This window comes from Triticum aestivum, chromosome 3D (assembly GCF_018294505.1).
Source record: "Triticum aestivum cultivar Chinese Spring chromosome 3D, IWGSC CS RefSeq v2.1, whole genome shotgun sequence".
In the NCBI taxonomy this organism is placed as follows: domain Eukaryota; kingdom Viridiplantae; phylum Streptophyta; class Magnoliopsida; order Poales; family Poaceae; genus Triticum; species Triticum aestivum.
Genome location: NC_057802.1, coordinates 56,474,750 through 56,496,815, shown reverse-complemented (window position 1 = coordinate 56,496,815; position 22,066 = coordinate 56,474,750). Strand labels below are relative to the sequence as shown.

Here is a 22,066-nt window from a genome sequence, read left to right as displayed (position 1 = left end):
GGTGATCGTCATCAAGATTGTCGTGTGCAAGTTCAAGTGGAGCATCACGAAGAGATCAAGTGCTTGAAGCTTGCCTTCCATTGTGGTGACAATGTACTTGTGAAGATGTGCCGAAGAGTGGCTCACCCATAGTGCACTATGGGGGAGTAATCATCTAGTCTTCATCGAGCCAACGCAATCAAGAAAGGTGGTCCAACTTGAGGGAGTCAAGATCGTCATCATCTAGCTCAACTGGACCATGTGCAAGGCAAAGGTTTGCCCTTGATAGGTTTTCTATTTTACCGGTCTCATGGTGGTAGTTGGGAGACCGGGTTATAGGATCGATAGCCGTACTATCAAGGGGGGCTCTCAAGTTAGTAGCTTGATCGTATCGTTCGTCGAGAGCTCAAACCATTGCATCCTTGCATCATGTTTCTTGGTTCTTGTTTGGTTCTCTTTGTGAGTCTTAGAGCTTATGGTCATCTTGATGACAAGCTTGAGTTCATCGAAAACGGAGTTTGCATGCGTCTTCTATGATGTTTTCGATGTTGGAGGTTTTACTGGTCTTATCCGAGGAAGGGTTCTCACCATTTTCTTTTGGGACTTTGCTCATTTGCTTCTTATTGGTATTTCTATCAAGATTATGTTAGCCCTTGTCGCTAGCTTTCCAACAAACTTGGTTTCATCGAATTCGGAGTCCGTTTGCAGAAGTTGTGTCGGTTTTGGTGTTCTGAAAAGGCTGCAACGGTACTACCGCGGACAGGAGCGGATGTAATTTTTTATTACCGCTCTTGGGAGCGGTAATACCGCTCTTGGGAGCGGTACTACCGCTTGGAGCCGTACTACCGCGGCTACTTCCGTGGCTACTTCCGCTCGGGACCAAAAACTCGTCACAAGTCCAACGGTGGTAGGCACGGATGTAATTTTTTAGTACCGCTCGCAAGCAGTAGTACCGCTACCCTTAGCAGTAGTACCGCTACCCCTAGCGGTAGTACCGTGAGGTCAAGTGGTACTACCGCTCCGACGGTTCTTCTGGCTTTTTTGCCTCCTCAATGTTGTGTTTCAAAGGGCTACTACCGCCCTAGCGGTAGTACCGCTCCTTGGAGCGGTAGTACCGCTCGGTGCGGGCTGTGACCATAACGGTTGGATTTTTCCCCACCTATAAAAGGGGGTCTTCTTCCCCAATGAACCTTATCCTTTTTGAGCTCGTGTTCTTCCCCCATTGTTGACCTTCTTCGAGCTTGCTAACTCTCAATCCCTCCATGGATTCTTGCTAGTTTTTGAGGGAAAAGAGAGAGGAGATGTAGATCCACATTTCCACCAATCACTTTCTCCTCTATGTGAGGGGAACCCCTTGGATCTAGTTCTTGGAGTTCTTGGTGTTCTCCTTCTTGTTCTTCCTCTCATTTTCCTCCCTAGCATTAGTTGTTTCGGTGGGATTTGAGAGAGAAGGACTTGGGCACTCCGTGTGCCCTTGCCATTGCATTTGGTGCATCGGTTTGAGTTCTCCACGGTGATACGTGGAAGTTACAAGTTGAGAAGCTTATTACTCTTGGGTGCTTGGTACCCTTGAGCTTGTTCCTCTTGGGTGCTTGGGCGCCCTAGACGGTTGGTGGTGTTCGGAGCTCAATCATTGTGGTGTAAAGCTCTAAAGCTCCGGGCAAGCGTCGGGGTCTCCAATTAGGTTGTGGAGATCGCCCCGAGCAATTTGACGGGTACCGGTGACCGCCCCCAAGGGTTGCCAAAGTGTACGGGTTCGGTGACCGCCCCCAAGGGTTGCCATTTGTACGGGTTCAGTGACCGCCCTCAAGGGCCCCTTAGTGGAATCACGGCATCTTGCATTGTGCGAGGGCGTGAGGAGATTACGGTGGCCCTAGTGGCTTCTTGGGGAGCATTGTGCCTCCACACCGCTCCGAACGGCGATTAGCATCTGCAAGGGTGTGAACTTCGGGATACATCGTCGTCTCCGCGTGCCTCGGTTATCTCTTACCCGAGCCCTTTACTTATGCACTTTACTTTGTGATAGCCATATTGTTTCTTGTCATATATCTTGCTATCACCTAAGTAGTTTTTCTTGCTTAGCATAAGTTGTTGGTGCACATAGGTGAGCCTAGTTGTTGTAGGTTTTGTGCTTGACAAATTAAGCGCTAGGTTTATTCCGCATTTGTTCAAGCCTAAACCGTAATTATTTTAAAGCGCCTATTCACCCCCCCCCCCCCGTCTAGGCGACATCCACAATCTTTCACGCGGTTACTCCATTGTATGAAGGATGCAGGCCCGAGGATACCCGCCTGAAAGTAACGCGCATGGCTTTCGAGATGAAGGTAAAACACAAAATGACTGACGCATGCTTCGACGAGAACATGTCATTCTGGCACGAACGTCTTCCCAAGGGGAACAAGTGCCCGACCAGTTTTGAGGAGGTGAATAAAATCGTGTGTCCTCTGGATTTACCGCACGTGATATACCATGTGTGCATGAACGATTGCATCATTTATCGGGACGAGCATGCGGAGTCTACCATATGTCCGGTGTGCGGCGTCACTCGATACAAAAAGAGGAAGAAAGCTCCTCGAAAAGTGGTGTGGTACTTTCCGATCACTCCTCGTCTGCAGCGGTATTTCGCGGACCCTAAGCTAGCAAAGCTCCTGCGTTGGCACGCGGATAGGGAGGAGAAGAAGCGAGAAGATGACAGAAATGATCCGGAGATAAATAAAAAAGACAAGATGCTGAGTCACCCTAAGGATGCGAGCCAGTGGCAAGCGTTGAACTTCGAACACCCAGAATTTGGGGACGATCCAAGGAACATCGTGCTGGGCGCGAGAACCGATGGAGTCAATCCGTTTGGCAGCCAGAGAAGCACACATAGCACTTGGCTTGTGTTTGTGTGGATGTACAACCTTCCCCCTGGTTGTGCATGAAGAGGAAGTACATTCACATGAGTATGCTAATTGAAGGGCCGAAACAACCAGGGAACGACATCAATCTGTGTGCCTCACAGCCTTGATGTGCCTCACAGCCTTGATGTCATGCATATCACGAAGAACGTGTGCGAGAGTCTGCTTGGTACCCTGCTCAACATGCCAGAGAGGACCAAAGATGGGCCGAAAGCAAGGGCAGACTTGAAATCAATGGGCATCGGGGAGGAGCTTCACGCTAATGATGATGATGATGATGAGCCGAAGGACACGGAAAGTCGTCGCATAGGCAAAAAGGCCAAGAAGATCGGAAATGACTGCCCTCCCGCGTGCTTCACTCTAAGTGAGGAGGAGATCGAGCAGTTTTTCACCTGCCTCGTAGGAGTAAAACTTCCTCACGGTTACGCGGGGAAGATAAGCAGATACCTAGACTCAGCGAAGCAGAAGTTCAGCGGGATAAAGTCTCACGACTATCACATGCTGATGACGCAGATACTTCCAGTTGCGATCCGTGGGATCATGGACGCGCACGTTCGTGAAACGCTATTTGGCCTATGCAACTTTTTCGACGTCGTCTCTCGGAAGTCGGTTGGCGTGAGGCAACTCAGAAGGCTACAAGAAGAGATCGTGGTGATACTATGCGAGCTTGAGATCTACTTCCCACCCGCATTATTCGACGTTATGGTGCATCTGCTGGTCCATATCGTGGAGGATATCATCCAACTCGGGCCGACGTTCCTGCACAGCATGATGCCGTTCAAAAGGATGAATGGTGTCATCAAATGATACGTTCGCAACATGGCACGTCCAGATGGAAGCATAGCCAAGGGCTTTCTGACCGAAGAGTGCATCTCCTATTGCACGAATTATCTAGGCATCGAGAACCCCGTTGGTCTGCCCGTGTCAACAGGCACCTCGGTAGGCTCACTGGATGGGGTCACCGCGAGGGTCGCCGCGAAATGCATGTCGACTTCAAGGGTCGACTCGCCGACTTTGAAAGAGCAAACCTAGTCGCGCTACAACACATAGACGTTGTTGATCCTTGGGTGGTAGAGCACAAAACCTTTATTGAGAAGACGTACAATGACCGAGGCCAACAGAGGACGGACGGAGATATAATCAAAGAGCACAACTCATGTTTCACGCGTTGGTTCAAGGAGAAGCTTCTGTCGTACCCTTTACATGAGGATTCTTCCACGGAAGAAAAACTCATATTAGCCTTGTCACAGGCTGATGACCTATGAGGCGTACGATATCAACGGCTACACATTCTACACCGAGGAAAAGGACATGAAGAGCGATGATTATCAGAACTCCGGGGTAACGATGGAATCCTACACCGGTAACGACAAGGACAGATACTACGGAAGGATCGAGGAGATCTGGGAGCTGAGCTACGCCGGATAGAAGGTCCCGATGTTTCGTGTCAGATGGGCCAAGAGCGTCCTAAAAGAAGACCGGTATTTCACCACCATGGTTATACCCGAAGCCAAATCCAAGACCGCGGGCGCAAACGTCACCGCGAAAAATGAGCCATGGGTACTGGCTTCCCAAATGGACCAATGCTTCTTCATTACCGATCCGTCAAAGCCCAGTCGTGTTGTCATGAGGAGAGGCAAAAGGAAGATCATCGGAATGGATGGAGTCGCCAATGAGCAAGACTTCGACAAGTACGGTGACCCGAAGATAGAAGATGACGACGACGATGAAGTACCAAACACCACAAGAAGATGCAGGACCACCCTACCTAAAGGACGTCTGTTCAAGAGAAGAACTCCATTTGCGAAAAAAAGGGCAAGAAGATTGTGAAAAGATAGCTAAGATCGAATCACGACGTGCCGGCCGCGTGTGTGTGTGTGTCAGTGGCAAGCTCAATCATTACATGCAACTAAATTATTACATGTATCACTTGATTTCAACCATGTCATTTAATTCTAAATCTTTGCACAATGGTTTAAATTGTAGTCTTCATTTCTCTATTGTATTTCGACATATGGAAATGACATTTCTTCTGTTCTGGTCCTCTATCCAGTAACCTCTTTTGTTCAAAACAGTGGGGATTAATGTTGTTTGTACTTACCTTCCTTTTGTAACTTTTCCATCACCAAGTTGAAGTATCGACCACCTTCTTCTTGGATTTGGAATTTTTGTTCTTCTCCCTCTTGTTTTGTTGCAAATCGTCATTTACAGGCACCTTGGGCTTCTTTGTGTTTTCTTCTGGTATTTTAATTGTTTTTATTTATGTTTATTCTGGTAAAATAAAAAAAGTTAGTAATGGCGCACCAGGAGATGGTGCGCCATTGCTATCACGGTGTTTATGGCGCACCCCTAGAAGGTGCGCCATTGATATACCAATTTTTATTTATGTTTATTTTGGTATTTTATTTTTCAGTGTTCCTTTTCCTGCTTAAATTTGCAAACATTTTTTGAAAATGCGAACATTTTTCTAACTCACAAAAAGTATTGAATTTGTTAATATTTTTTGAACTCATGAATATTTTTAAATTCCATGGGAACTTTTTGAATTCATGAATATTTTTTCAAATTTGATGATATTTTTTCATACTCATAAATGTTTTACCAATTCACAAATGTTTTGCAACGCAAGTATTTGAAAATTAGTAATAACTAGTTATATCGTAACATTTTAAAATTTATGGTCATTTTCTAAAAAATTATTGCATGCAACTAAAATCCAAAAAAATAAAAAAATTAGTAATGGCGGACCAGGAGAAGGTGCGCCATTGCTATCACGGTGTTTATGGCGCACCCCTGAAAGGTGCGCCATTGCTAACCCGCCCCTAACTAAAATCACCCAGCCGGTCGGTCGTCTCCCCCCTATCTGCCTCCCTTCCTCTCCCCTCCCCAACGACCAGACCAGAGCCAGAGACCTGCGTCGCCGCCCCGACCCACTGCGCCGCCGCCCAGACCCACTGCGCCGCCCCTAGCTTCCCTCCACTCCTCAATCGCCCTCTCGGCCTCCCTTCCTCCTCCAGATCCACCTCCCCGAGCGCGGCCACCGACCGCCCCGTGCTCCGTCGTCGTGCCTAGGAGCTGCGCCAAGCTCCGCTACGCCGTCTTGGAGGATCCGTTCGAGCTGGAGATCCCCCGTCCCCGCCGACCTCGCGCTCTCCTCCCTCCCGGTCCGCATACCCCAGCTTGCGTCGCTTCGTGCTAATGGTGCCTGGTTCGATTTGCTGACTCGCTATGCTGTGTGAGCAGGTGTGCGACGTGAGGCACTCGAAGCTGATCCCGTGCCTGGACTGGGGCTTCCACCACCAGCCGGCCCGCTCCCCGCCGCGTCAACGGCCTCATCCCCCTGGCCGCTGGCAACCTGGTGAGACGCGACGACGATCGATGAACCCCCCCTTCATTTGTTTTTCGTTGTTGTAGATTGTTGCTCTATTCTGTACTGTTACTGTCAGGTGCTTCACTTCTGATGAGAAAGTCAATAGGGAGGTGATAATCTTGGTAGATTTGAAGTACTGTTACTGTCAGTAGCTTGTGTTAATTTTTGAGTAGTAGCTTGAGTAGCTTACTCCAGTACCGTTAATGGAATAATGAAGCTGCTGATGATTGTTAAGTTGAATATTCTTAGTTGCTGTTGATGATTGTTGCTGCTGATGGAGTACTCCAGCACAATGATCTGAAGTAATTTTTTTCAGCCACGCTATCCTTGTTTTCTTTTGGCTGCCATGGTGTTGCATTACCTACAACTAATGACTTCTCTTATAATGCTCTCCGCTGGAGTATACTGAGGAGTAATGTTAGGTTATCTTGCATTTTTCTGTTAAATTTCTTGTGATTGGATGTTTCTGACTTCTTAGAATTATCTTTTTATTGTACTCCAGGATACTTAGAGAAGCATCTTGCTACATCTGGTTAGCTTAGGATAAACTGAAACATTTTCTTTTAATTAACTTTAAATCATTTTTATAATTTTAACTATAACACTTTTCTGTTAATTAAGATACATTGAAACCTTTGTCTTTTAATTAACTTAAACCTATTCAGTAAAATTAAGATAAACGGAAACCTATTCAGTAAAATTAAGATACATTGTTATCACTGCTGTTTTGGATATGTGTCTGAATTATATATCCTGTGAATCACCACAGTTCTTTGGAGGGTATGAGAAGAAGCAGAGCATTCAGTTCTGGCAATTTCATTTGTTGTTGTGTTGTTATCTGCTTTGAGATGTTGCAGTTCATACGCACCTGCAAGAACTCTCTGGAGTAAAATCTTCTTGTTCATACCCCTTTCTCCTGAAATGTTGATTTATTTCCGTTTCGGTTGAGAATGGGGCACTCCTAGGTCAAGAAAATTAGCAAAGGTCATGCCCAATTTTCTTGACCTAGAATGTGTCCGATTCTCAACCGAAACAAAAATTAATCAGCATGAATGGCTTTTACCTGGGAGCATTGTTCAGCATTGCTTATATCTGCGCATATGGTCTATTTGTTATTACTACAGCACCATGTATTTTTCTGATGATGGCAGTTTGGTGCTTGTCTGTAGTCAAATAGGAGTAAAGGATCACAGCTTTGTCTGTTATGTGTAATCACCTGTAAACTTTGACAGTTGCTAAAAATTGTAGTAACCTGGCCACTTGACCCAGGGGAGCTCCTGTGGTGTGGTGTTTAAATTGATATCTGGATAGGCTGGTCAGATGTAGTGTAATGTCATCTGCAACCTACTGTTGATGGCCTTGTGTTCCTGCTCCTTTTGCTGCTTTGTAAAGTCTATTCACCTTTTTTGGTTTGTTTGCGCCTTGGACTGCTAATGTGTAGTCTGTAGACCAAATGATTTGATTTTTAACCTTACATTTGCTAGTATCTAGTACTGCCTAGGGTACTTTGTCTGTTGTGTATGTGGCAAAGTGATTAAATACATGGTCTATGCTGCAGTTCAAGGGGTAAAAGCATCATCATGCTATATGAATGAAGTAATGTTTGTTATACCAAAATGTCCAAACTCCTTCAATGTTGATTAGCAGAGTATTAATATACAACTAAAGTAAATGATACTTGGTATTGGCCAGTCTTTGATTTCTTTTGAGAGTTTGCTGAAAGCATGGTTTCATGTTTCCTTTCATCATGAATGCTACTTTAAGTTGAGTCAGGTTTAGCAATAGTGCACTTAGTAGGATAGAAAATATATAACCTGCAATAGTGCACTTAGTAGGATAGCAATAGTGCACTTGGAACAATATTTTGGGTAAAGGGGTGTTTATAACCTGTAATGTGAAAATATATAGGATAGAAGAATAGATACTACCCTGATCTCATCCAATAACTCTAGTAGCCTTTTTTTCCTATTTAGAGCGAACATGGCCGACAACGATGAGGCCGGCGGTTTGGGCAAGTCATTCTGGGAGCTGTCCCAGGAGATGGAGGAAGAACCTCACCGCTATGAGGACGCCGCGGAAGACACCGATCCCGACTACACAACCCCTAGTGGCGTCAGAGATGACACCACTGATGGTGCCGCCGGGGATGCCACCACTGATGATGGCAGCGCACGCACAGATGGAAGCCAACCGAAGAGGTAACGGAAGGACCGGTGCCCGAACGTGCTCGGCACCGTCAAGGAGGAATTTACTGAAGTGTCCTCCAGTGGGCATCCAACGGCGCCCAAAGAATTAGTCAGTGGGTACGCGGGACAACTCGGGTGCATTCTCCGGAGCACCGTCTCGATCAACACCGAGAATCTAAGGCATCGTGACCGAGGGAATTTGCGCAACCTCCTCTTCACGAAGCTGCACAAACGATACAAGTTCCCCGGTGACTTCGCAAACACACGCCACTCAGGGAATAAAGTGAACAGTTCCGCCCTCACGAAGATGAGCACGGCCCTGGCTACTTGGAGAGCCGCGGTGAAGAGAAGGATTCTAAGTGGTGATAGTTATGAGAAGATCAAGGAGACAAATCCTTCGATCAGCGAAGCTGACTACCTGGAGTTCAAGATCAAGTGCGAGAGCAATGCATCTACGGAATCAAGTCAGTGGGGGAAAGATATGCGGGACTTGAACTTAGGACACCACACACTCGGTCCTGGCGGTTACAGAGTGGCGGAACCTATATGGGACAAGGAGGACGCGGAGCATGCCGAGCAAGGCCTACCGCCCCTGTTCGATAAATACCGTGACAAGCAGTCCAGGAACTATGTTAGGGCCCGGTACAAGGTGGACCCGGTAACAAAGGAGATTACCACGGATCCGAAGACCAAGGTGCTTGAGCTTGTTCTGGTAAGGAATACACCCCCGCATAAATAGCTCCATATGGTTGCATTCTAATTAATGAAGCCAAATTTCTAAATGGTTCACGTTCCTTCCGCAGGAAACTGAAAGCAGTAGCGCGGGGCCTCAGAGCTCCCCGTCTGTCCCTTGGGACAGCACTTTAAATAGGGCGTTGAACGTAATGAAACACAAGGATAAGTTCAGTAAGTCGTCATCAGCTGGTCATGTGGCCGGCAAAGTCTTGTCCACAAAATGGTCGGAATACTATAAGGCTGGGCGAAAGGAGAGAAAGACCAGCTCGGAAAGCCAGGAGCGCGAGGTTAAAGAACTCAAGGCACAAGTGGCGCGGATTTCGGAGATAGTCGAAGAGCAAGTGCGAGAGCAACTGGGAGCGACGATCACCGCCATTATGCCTACCTTGCTTGAGGGGCTACAGGCATGGATTGCGGGCGGCCAACAGGGGCCGCCCCCGATTCCCAGCTTCACGGGCAGCAACTCGCACAACGCGCCAGCGCCATTGGTGTCTCTGGCGGAGGCGGCATTGGTGTCTCCGGCGTCGGCGCCGGCATTGGAGCTTAATGCACCCGGGTGTGGGAAGAATACGCCGGCCGGCACCTCGGCAGCAAGCGTCCCCTCCGTCACTTGCACGCCCGCCGTTGGCGGTGCCTCGACATTAGCCGAGCTCGACCCCATCACGGTAACTAAGCCTCGGTCGATGACTTCATCTCCTTGCCTTTGACTGGGCATCCCTGACGCCCTACATGTTTTCGCAGGGCGCCACCGACGTTCCATGTACTCTCCTGCACTTCGTGGACAGTGAGTTGATCAATGTCACCAAGGCCAGAATCGTTCAACCGAGCAACCGCGTGTTCCACGGTAATCCGATGCCACCCACCGTGTATAGGGTTCAACTGGTTTGGGTGCTGCGGGGCTGCGACGACTTGTTACCTCCGTATCGACCCCCTGGGGCCGACAAATATGATGTGATGACCCTCAGCGCCTGCATAAGCTGGTCCATGCTTTGGCCGAAGAGCCAGATTCGTTTGGGGGTGGGGGACACCACCCCACAGACAACACCGCCAGTCGTGCCGGCGCCAAACCATGGCAAGACCGCCGCAACGCTACCGCCGTCAGCTGATCCGGACATGCATATGGCACAGGATCCGGACGATGACGATGGTACATTTTCCAACGTAGATAAGTACTTCAACGAACATGGGTCCGGTGACGAATTCTTAGGGCCTCCTTCTCAAGAACCCAACCCTGCAAGAGACGATCGCGATCTAGCTGGTACCGCGGAGAAACCCAATTGCAACAAGCGTCGTCTGGCGTTCAGTTCTCAGGAGACGCCTCTAGCTGCCGCCTTCACCGAGCCTCAAATAGCCGAGGTGCGAAATATTATCAGCCCCAACACACTCAAGAAGGTGGTCTCTGAGCAGAACTCGATCCCATTACAGCAGAAGAAGCAGAAGGGACGGAAAAGAAAAAATAACAAGGGTGCGAGCCAGCCGGCACCGAGTACGATCCGTGCTCAGGACGGGCCACCTTCACCTAAGGATATCTCGAGGAGGGTGCATGTGGCGGGTAGGCCGATGCTACCGACTAGTCTGCTCAATGCTGCAACCGGTGCTATGCGGAGTCTGCATGACAGTGTTCTTTCTATGGAGAAGCGGCGTCTCTCCGAGAATGATGTGGCATACCCGGTTTTCGTGGCCAACGTGCCAGAGGGCAAGAACTTTGTCGATAGCACCATCGGGCGTATGATCATTCTGCGGTTTGATGACATCTTCGCTATGTTTAACCTTCATCCGCTGCACTACACCTTCATTCGGCTATTTTTTCTCAGTATGGAGATGCGGATCATTAGAGACAAGACCCCAGACATCATGATAGTCGACCCCTTCTACATGCGTGCCAAGATCTTGGGCAGCGCTGGGGACCGGCAAGTCGCGAGTTCATACCTCGAAGGCGTCATTCTGGCGAAACCAGATAAGGATAACTTCCTCGTGCCTTACTTTTCCGAGTAAGTCATCCCCTCACCGCCCTGTAACATATGATTTCTTAGATTTCAGTCGTTCTTTTTTTTCTAACATTCCGTGTTTTGTGCAGTGACACACATTGCACACTCATCCTCTTAAGCCCGAAATATTCCATGGCCACGTATTTCGACTCGGACCGTCAGTCGAAGAAAGACTACACAAATATCAAGAAAGTTCTTGATGATGCTCTCCCCGGCTACGCCAAATCTGGAGGCACCTTCAGGAGGCCAATTTGTAGGTACGACAAGCACGTGTTCACCCACGTAACAACGTTCCCCTGCGCCAAGCAGCCGCCTGGCAGTCAGAAGGATGCCTACTACGCCCTCCATCACATGCGGGCGATCGTACGGGACCATAATCACCTTATGCTATCAACTAATCTCAAAGATTGGGCCACATGCTTGTCGGCAATCCAGGACGCGGACATCAGACAAGAATTCTTTCGCATCTAGTCGGAGTTTGCGGAAATCATCTATCAAGATGTCCTTCGTACCTCGGGGCAGTTCTATCTCAAATATCAACCGTCCAACAGTGAAATAGAAACAACGCTACAAATGCAGGCTGACAACGACCGCACATTCATGACCATCAGGAAGACGGCGGCTTCATCCACGCTCTGGTCCCTAAGTCGAGTCAAAAGTATTGATGCTATGTAATTCTGAAATATCGATTAGCTCATGTTGTAATTAAACTTTAATGAACTTGTATGTCCCTTTAGTTTGGACAGTCGTTCAACTTATATGTAATGGATGCTATTTATTAGTAGGACCATGAATCATGCTATTAATGTGTTGCTTTTCTCTTCCGATCCTTTTGTTGCATACTTATATATTGCTTATATATTATCTGTGAATTGCTACTAACGTTTTGTTTGTCTAGTGCGTAGAGATGCCGTCGTATGTCGTGTACAAGGGTAAGGTTTCCGGAGTCTACGACGGACGACTGGGAGGAGTGTCGGAGACAGGTTCACCGTTTCAGCGGTAACTGTTACAAAGGGTACACCACTAGGGCGGAGGCGGAAGCTAGATACGCGCGCTATCTAGCGGGAAAGAGGAGGGAGCGGAGGAGGAACCGGATGAAGACCAGTTTCATCGCGATGATGCTCATCGTGACCGCAACCCTCTTCTATGTGATGGTAGTTTAGATGATCGATATCGACTTTGTAATGTGATGACAAACTCGGCTAATATGATGAACTTTGCTCATGTCCTGAGACCTAAACTTGGCTAATGTTTGAACTTTGTTTGCTATTTCGAATTTGGAGACTAATATGATGAATTCTATTGTGTGATGTTTATATTCTGTGCTGTAACGTATTTTGTAACCTGTGCAAATACCAGAAAAGCAAAAAATAATAATTCCTAATATTAATAGTAGTGGCGCACCATATTGAGAATTAGTGGCGCATCAAGATAAATACCAGTGGCGCATTATCGGGCATAGTAATGGCGCACTTGGGGCATAGGTGAAGGCAAATATGGCCTCCAGTAGTGGCGCACCATATTGAGCATTAGTGGCGCACCAAGGCTAAATACGAGTGGCGCATTATGGGGCATAGTAATGGCGCACTAGGGGGCATATGTGAAGGTAAATATGGCCCCCTGGGAGGCATAGTAATGACGCACTGTTGGACATAGTAATGGCGCACTATGTGGTGCGCCACTAGTATCTGGGATACTAATGGCGCACCAGAGGTGCGTCATTACTATTTGTTACTAGTGGCGTGTTAATAGTGGCGCACCTATAGTGCGCCATTAATAGCAAAAACTGATGCACCACTAACAGCCTTTTTTCTAGTAGTGATCGGCAAGTGGGGTGCAGGACCTGGCCGGGCTAGAAGAAGAAGCCATGGAGAGAGCGCCGTCAAGGCCGTACATTGCGCCCCGGATACCCGCGCCAAGAGGAGCAGCCCAGACCAGCAGAGCATCCAAAATCTTCGTATCCAACACCAAACACACCACGAGCAACAAGACCGCGCCTTCATGAAGGATACGACGCCGAGACGCCGCTGTTGTCCGATCTAATGAACTAGATCTAGGGTTTCCCCTGATACTCGCGTAGGGGCGCGGAGAAGAGGCCATGGCGGCACCTCCAAAGAAGGAAACGGCACCTGCAGGTGTCGCTGCCGCCAGCATCGGTGAGCCGAGCAAGGCTTTCGCCCTGGCCAAAGTCCGCACAATCCCAAGCGCTACTGGATCCAGTTACGAAGACGTAGAAAGCAAAGTAGGCCAAGACCACACCATCGGAAGAAGAGCCGCACCCATCGTCGGGGAAGTTGACAACAGGCGCCGCCGGACGCTCCACCACAAACAGACCACAGGACAGATCAAGCTAGAGGAGGCCTGAATCCATCACCAACGGCACCATAACCAGCCCGAGAGGAAGAGGCATGGCTGGGACAAGGCCCTGCCGCCGGGAAGACGCCGAACGACCAGGGCCAGGGGGTGGGTGACTATGCGAGGTGGAGCTCGTGGGAGGAGGGAGGGGGATGCGCCGCACTCGGCGACGCCGATGACCATGGCGGGCCGGGAAGGATCGCGGCGGCGCAGCCAGATCCACCACCGGAGAGGAGCTGCCGGGACAGCCACCAGGAGGCGTGGAGGAGAAGGGGTGCCACTGGATCGGCCGCCAGGCCGCGGGAGAGCCGCCGACGGACCACAGGAGGCGGGCCGCCCGCCGTGGGCCTAGCGCGAGAGAGCCACACCACGGGGTGAGACCCCGCCGCCCCCGCCACGATGTGGGCTTCGCCCGGTGGTGGCCTCCGGCGGCGGCGAGGGGAGTCGCTGGAGGGGGGCCGGTGGTGGCGCGATTGGGGGTTGCCGCCCGCGAGGCGGGGGCCGAGCGGTTAGTTAGTGTCTTCACGTCTCCTCCTATTATACGGCGCCACAGAGAGAGAGAGAGAGACAGAGAGAGAGAGAGCGCACCAACGTCGGCAATGGAGCAGCGGAGGAACACGGCGGCGGAGGCGTCGGCTCGCAGCTTCACTTACATCAACAGGACGAATGCAGTAGTCGAGGCCATCATCGGCCGAAAACAAGTTTAAGAGCACCTGCACCCAGATCCCTTATCTAGCCATCCATTCCCCGTATCGCGATTCGTGTAAGCACATTTCCCTTTTTTGTTTCTCTCATAGAACATGTCTTGAAGTTCAAACCTTTGCAGAACAGCAAAGCTTTCTAACTAGAATCTAGGATAAAACTTTTAGATTTTTTTTGTTAACATAAATATACAAAATAAGTTTTGTTTGATTAAAAAATCATGTTGCTTTAGCAAAACTGTTTTAGTATTTATGTCGGACCAAAAATTCTGAAAAATTTATCCTATATTCTAGTTAGAAAGCTTTCTCGCAGTGCAAAAGTTTAAACTGCAAGACATGTTTTATATGAGAGAAAAAAAGAGAAAATTTGATATAGAAAGTTAGTTATGTCGCACAGATCTTAAAGCGACCCTGGAGAGTCAGGATGGCAGAGCCGGGGTGCATGTGCTCAAAAAATCTGCGTCATCTATCATCGGCGCCCGCCAGCAATACCGCTTGGCCGCCGAGGACTGCTGCAGGTTCCGCCCGGGCGTGCATCCCCTGCCCAACGCCGGTCAGGGCGCTTCAGCAAGAGGCGACAGCATCGACTTCGCCCTCGGCCGGCTCAAGCGCTTCAGCATGTTCCAGGCCGTACTAGGCAACGTCTTCTCCATCTGCGTTGCGCACATCGGGCTCCATGGTGGCGCGGCAGGTGGCAACTCCCCACACTGACGCTGCCCGTCACGCGGAGCCGGCGCTGCAGTGCCTACACTCCGCCAAGTCGCACGGCCATGCGGCCCTCGCCGTCTTCCACGTCATGCTTAGGCCGCCATCGCCGCGAGCAGTCGCCCACGCCTGGGCACCCGCGGGCAAGCAGCTCCTGCGCTGCGCGATCTACGATCTGGCCATGGCGGAGGCCGCAGTGGAGCGTATGCGCCGGCCATTGTCGCCCAGTTCTTCGACGCCTCGATGCTTCTGCATGGCCGATCACGCGTGTGCGGCATGGAATCACCAATCTCTCTTCTGTTTTGTTCATCGATACCTGCATGCAGGAATTGACTTCTTCCTGGCCTCGGCTTTCCCTTTCCCTCGATCAAGGTTCAAATGCTACGTCGATCCATAATTACGGTGTAGACCAACATGCTCAAAGACTCGACGCTGGCAGAACTGCGCTGCACATCGGTCTGTAGTTTGTAGCTAGCTACTACTGCAACTTATTATTTCTACAATGTTTTTTAAACCCCATTCCCTTTTGTCAGTTACATGCATGATCGATAAATTTTCATTGACGTGCCGTGAGCTTCAGAACTTTTTTGATTCATAGTCACAAAAGATGGCAAAACTTGTTTGCAGGTGCATGCATGCACTACTCCGAAACGTACTAGTGGTATAGTAAGTAGTACAAGTGCAACGCATGAAGTAGCTCTATTTTGATGTAAAGAGGCATACCGCCAACAATCAAGGACGAAGTGTTATTGAAGCAGGAATTATGGCTTGACTGAGTTGTCGTTTCCAAGTAGACCACTACCTGTGTAAAACACAGCCCGGTAAAACACAAAGTTGGGTAGGCATCGAATAGGTGCTTTGGATCGTGGCTGTAAAGTCGATCGATCGACCCGGACGGACGTCCGAAGCCATACGGGACGGGGCGAGGCTGACCTCTGTCCTGCTGTGTCGTCTCGCTGCTTCGCGGGTCCTTAGTGTGAGCGCCGCCGCGCTGCTTGCCGACGTGCGACTGGAGGTCCGGGCGACCACAGGGGAGGAGCTAGGAGAGGGCGGAACTGGAGATGCGGCAAAATGAACGGGAGGCTGTCGTGGAGGAGACGGGCATGCAGGACGACCGACGAGGTTCTGCGACTGCGAGAGGCCGCTGTAGAGAGAGATCCCCATAGCCATGGGTCTGTTGCACGTTGCAGCATCCATGGAATCCCCGCCATGGTTCGGGCACAACTCCCGTTAACTTGTTCTTGCGGTTTTAGGAAGATGAGGTGAAGTGCTGAGTCCCATCGATGAACTAACTTGAACCCAAGGGGAGCAGGAAGCAAGCCAGGTGAGAGAGGACGAGTTGATCGCAGCCAGCGATGTCGCGTTCATGGTGGCGGCGTGCTAGATAGGGAAATGGAAGTGAAACTACACCGGTATTCTTGTACAGTGCATCAAACTAATATATGACCCATCCATTTTATTCATCCGACGGACTAGATTAACCCATACTAATATGAGCTAAAACTATGTAGTACTAGTAGTATTTTTCGTTGGAGGGGTAAAATCGGAATATTGGCATAAACACTGCATGCGGCAGTGGCAAATTTGACAATTTTGACCCGTGGATGAAACCATTTCACAAAATGAACTGCCCGTAAAAAAATTTCACTCAGCTGACATTTTTGAGTGGCGCCCGACACGAAGACGCCACACTACACTGTGCAACGCCTGGCTGACAGGAGCTACACGCCTAGCCAGCGTCGCACCCGGGTGATTTAAAAATTACTAAGTCAGTGTGCAGCGTCTGAGAGCTAGGCGCCACACTATACAGTGTGGCGCCTAGCTTCTAGGCGTTGCACTAGTGGTTGCACTACAAAATGAAGCAACCACTAGTGCAACACCTAGAAGATACACGCTACACTGTATAGTGTGGCGCCTAACTCTCAGACGCTGCACACTGACTTAGTAATTTTTAACAGTCCGGGGTGCGACGCTGGCTAGGCGAGTAGCGTCTGTCTGTCAGGCGTTGCACAGTATAGTGTGACGCATTCGTGTCAGGTGCCACTTAAGAAGGTCAACCGAGTGAATTTTTTAGAAGCAGTTCATTTTGTAAAATGATTTCATTCACAGATCAAAATTATCATATTTGCGTGCAGCAGTTCGTGGGGGCGAAAGCAGATCCCAACATGGTGGATCTGGTGCAGATTCGACTCAGCCCAAAGCAAGGAAAAAGGAAAAAGATACAAGTGACACGGTCCTTTAGCCTGTGTTCGCATGCGTGCGTGCGTACTTGTGCGCTCTGTCAGTAGAATTTAAACTAAAACCACGATAATAATTATGAAATGGAGTAGTGATTAGCATCATATACTTGCGTCTGCCAGTGGAATAGATGTAATTGCTAATTTCGTACGTGAGTTTGTCAGCAAATCAATCATCCTATCAGCTGATTGCTTGGAAGTGACCTTGGACGTTTGCCTGTGCGTCTCGGCCAAAAGCACCAAAAAGGTACTTCTTGGACCACATTCCATCAAACTAATGTTTCGCTTTATGGTGGCTTTGAATATGTTATCACTGGCGACCTTGAAAAGGCCAGAGCAACAAGCAAGTTAAATAATCCCTCTATCCATATATATTGAGCCTAATGCATTTTTAGACTAATTTTAACCACATGTTAAAGTAATAATATATGCACTAGTAGAAAACAGGGTTTTGGTTGGGGTCTGGCCAGCCCATTACTCCCGGTTCTGTTACGAACCGGGACCTATGGGGACATACGTCCCGGTTCGTGCGCCCACGGGGCCGGCCGGGCCTCGGGAGGCATTTGTCCCGGTTCGTGTGGACCCATTTGTCCCGGTTCTTGGCACGAACCGGGACCAACGGTCCTCGCTCCTGGCCCACAGCCATTGGTCTCGGTTCGTGCCTAGAACCGGGACAGAAGGGGGGCCTTTAGTCCCGGTTCCAGCCACGAACCGGGAACAATGAGTTGCATATATACCCCATCGCCGCAGCAGAGCACTCCACGGTGCTCTGTTTTTTCTGGCCGGCGAGGGGAGAGCTTTGTGGCGCTCTAGCTCACCTCCTATGCACATGAGGTGTTCGATGAAATGCCCGAGCCACACTAGTTAAGCTTTCTCCTCTCGAAGCTCGACCTCCAAGCTTCATTTTCCTCGAGATTTGTCTAGGTTTAGTGGTCTGTCACGTCTCGTCCCCGTCTTCACCGCCGTCGATCGCCCGCACCGATCTCGTCGCCGGCACCACCGTGGGGAGCCTCTTGTTCTTATCTTCTTTCTGAAAGAAAAAAATCCTTACTTTAGATAGATACTTGTCTAATTTTCTTACTTTTATTATTGATAGTTATTATATAGTGCGATGGTTTTGGTATCCGCCCCCGTCGGCCCTCGTCCTATCTATGATTCGGATGTGGTATATATTATCTTTTATAACTATTTGGTTCATTTATTGTTTGTGACAATTATGCCGACCAACATGACATAGATTTTATTTATCTAAGAGGTATGTGAAACGGAAATTCCAACCGACCCTATTGTCGAGAGGTTAAATTTAGTTGAAGAAGAAAACAATTACTTGAAGGAAAAAATAAAAAAAATTGAGGAGGAGAAGATGATATTGGAGTTGCATGTTGCGGATGTCGTCGATGATCACAAGATCAAGATGGACGCAATGCATTTGAAGATTAGAAAATATGCCATTCATACCGAGGCTTGGTATCATTATGCCATTGGATCAATTGTTACCTTGGTTGCGATTATGATCACATTTGTTGTTGCATTGAAATGTTTTACATAGTTTCAATGTATGGTTTAATTACATGCTCTGGAGAGCTATATGTTGCTCAATAAGAACTATGTATGTACTTTGGTTTTAATATGTGATGATGAACTTCTATTAATTTGGTCACTTCTCTATCCATGATGTTCTGTAATGGTTTTTGACACACTTAATTATATATAATGCACGCAGATGAACCGGCAATGGATATACGGTGACAGACACACCTCCGAGTACGTTAAGGGCGTGCATAATTTTCTCGAAGTGGCTGAGGCAAACAAGCAGAATGGTTTTATGTGTTGTTCATGCCCTATATGTGGGAATACGAAGTCTTACTCTGACCGGAAAATCCTTCACACCCACCTGCTTTATAAGGGTTTCATGCCACACTATAATGTTTGGACCAGGCACGGAGAAATAGGGGTTATGATGGAAGACAGCGAAGAAGAAGAGGACGATGACAACTATGTGCCCCCGGAATACGGTGATGCTGCAACGGGGGAAGCTGCTGAAGATCAAGAGGAACCAGACGAAATTGTGCCCGATGATGATCTCCGTCGGGTCATTGTTGATGCAAGGAGACAGTGCGAAAGTCAAAAGGAGAAGCCGAAGTTCGATCGCATGTTAGAGGATCGCAAAAAAGGGTTGTACCCCAATTGCGAAGATGGCAACACAAAGCTCAGTACCGTACTGGAATTGCTGCAGTGGAAGGCAGAGAATGCTGTGCCTGACAAAGGATTTGAGAAGCTACTAAAAATATTGAAGAAGAAGCTTCCAAAGGATAACGAATTGCTCGACAGTACGTACGCAGCAAAGAAGGTCGTATGCCCTCTAGGATGGGAGGTGCAGAAGATACATGCATGCCCTAATGACTGCATCCTCTACCGCAGTGCGTACGGGGATTTGAACGCATGCCCGGTAATGCGGTGCATTGCGGTATAAGATCAGACGAGATGACCCTGGCGATGTTGACGGCGAGCCCCCCAGGAAGAGAGTTCCTGCCAAGGTGACGTGGTATGCAACTATAATACCACGGTTGAAACTTCTGTTCAGAAACGAAGAGCATGCCAAGTTGATGCGATGGCACAAAGAGGACCGTAAGAAAGACGGGAAGTTGAGAGCACCCGCTGACGGGTCGCGGTGGAGAAAAATTGAGAGAAAGTACGGGGCTGAGTTTGCAGGTGACTCAAGGAACGTATGGTTTGGTTTAAGAGCAGATGGCATTAATCCTTTCGGGGAGTAGAGAAGCAATCACAGCACCTGGCCCGTGACTCTATGTATGTATAACCTTCCTCCTTGGATGTGCATGAAGCGGAAGTTCATTATGATGCCAATTCTCATCCAAGGCCTTAAGCAACCCGGCAACGACATTGATGTGTACCTAAGGCCATTAGTTGAAGAACATTTACAGCTGTGGAATGGAAACAGTGTACGTGTGTGGGATGAGCACAAACAGGAGGAATTTAACCTGCATGTGTTGCTGTTTGTAACCATCAATGATTGGTCTGCTCTCAGTAACCTTTCAGGACAGACAAACAAGGGATACCACGCATGCACGCACTGTTTAGCTGACACCGAAAGTATATACCTGGACAAATGCAGGAAGAATTTGTACCTGGGGCATCGTCGATTTCTTCCGACCAACCATCAATGTCGGAAGAAAGGCAAGCATTTCAAAGGCGAGGCAGATCACCGGAAGAAGCCCGCCATGCGTACCGGTAATCACGTACTTGCTACGGTCAATGATTTACACGTAATCTTTGGAAAGGGTCCCGGCGGACTATCTGTTCCGAATGACGCTGAGGGACGCTCACCCATGTGGAAGAAGAAATCTATATTTTGGGACCTACCATACTGGAATGACCTAGAGGTCCGCTCTTCACTCGACGTGATGCACGTGACGAAGAATCTTTGCGTGAACCTGCTAGGCTTCTTCGGCGTGTATGGGAAGACAAAAGATACACTGGAGGCACGGGAGGACCTGCAACGTTTGCACGAAAAAGACGGCATGCCTCTAAAGCAGTATGAAGGTCCTGCCAGCTACGCTCTTACCAAAGAAGAGAAAGAAATCTTCTTTGCATGCCTGCTAAGTATGAAGGTCCCGTCTGGCTTCTCGTCGAATATAAAGGGAATAATAAATATGCCAGAGAAAAAGTTCCAGAATCTAAAGTCTCATGACTGCCATGTGATTATGACGCAACTGCTTCTGGTTGCATTGAGGGGGCTTCTACCGGAAAACGTCCGATTAGCCATTGTGAAGCTATGTGCATTCCTCAATGCAATCTCTCATAATGCAATCTCAACTAAAGTTTTGGCCACGACGCGGGAAGCACAAGGCCTTTGGTCCCGGTTGGTGGCACCAACCGGGACTAAAGGGGTGCATTGGTACCGGTTCGTGGCACCAACCGGGACCAATGCCCCCCTTTTAGTCTCGGTTGGTGCCACCAACCGGGAACAAAGGCCTCTGCTTCCCGCCCTTTGGGCTGCTGAAAAGAGACCTTTGGTCCTGGTTGGTGGCACCAACCGGAACTAAAGGGTGGCTTTGGTCCCGGTTGGTGCCACCAACCGGGACTAAAGCCTTTGCTATATAAGCCAGCACTTAGCATTTTTTCAGATTTCATCGCCAGTTGCTGCCCGACGACGCCGAGGTCATCGACGCCGCCAGGCTGCCCTGCCCCCGTCCGCCGTCTCCGTCGTCACGTCGCCCCTACCCCGGCCTCGCCGCACCCTGCCCCGACCTCGACGCGCCCTGCCCCAACCTCGCCGTCGCGCGCGCCGAGCCCTGCCCCGACCTCGCCGTCGCGCGCGCCGAGCCCTGCCCCGACCTCGCCGCCGCTCCCCTACACTGTGAGCCTCATCGCGTCGTTCCCCTCCTCTCCCCCCCCCCCCCCCCCCGCGCCCCAACGCTGCCGTGCGCCCGCCCCAACGCTGCCACCCGCCGCGACGCCGACGACGACCCTGTTCATAGATTTTTTTCTGTTCATATTGTAGTAGATGATGATGATGATGACGATGATGTATGTATTGTAGTAGATGATGGTGATGATGGTGTATGTATGTATTGTAGTAGTAGATTTTTTTCTGTTCTCATAGATTTTTTTGGTGATATTATAGTAGAATATGGAAATGTTTGTATGTTCATATGCAAAGAATATGTCATTTTTTCATAGAATTTTTATGATTTTTTCTGTTGTAATTTTGTTCATAGAATTTTTATTTGGTTCATAGAATTTTTGTGGTTTTTTTCTGTTGTAATTTTGTTCATAAAGTTTTAGGATGAAAAAAAAGAAGAAGAAGAAAAAAAGGGAGGAGGAGAAGTTTCGTTTAGTTTTAGGATTATTTTAGTTTATGTTTTGTTTAGGAAGAAGGAAAAGAAAAGGGA

At 48.9% G+C, this 22,066-nt stretch overlaps 1 pseudogene; it reads left to right on the top strand.

The window, feature by feature from the left end:
• Nucleotides 1-14,109: 14,109 nt before the first annotated feature.
• Nucleotides 14,110-15,249, top strand: LOC123076150 (uncharacterized; annotated as a pseudogene).
• Nucleotides 15,250-22,066: the final 6,817 nt, after the last annotated feature.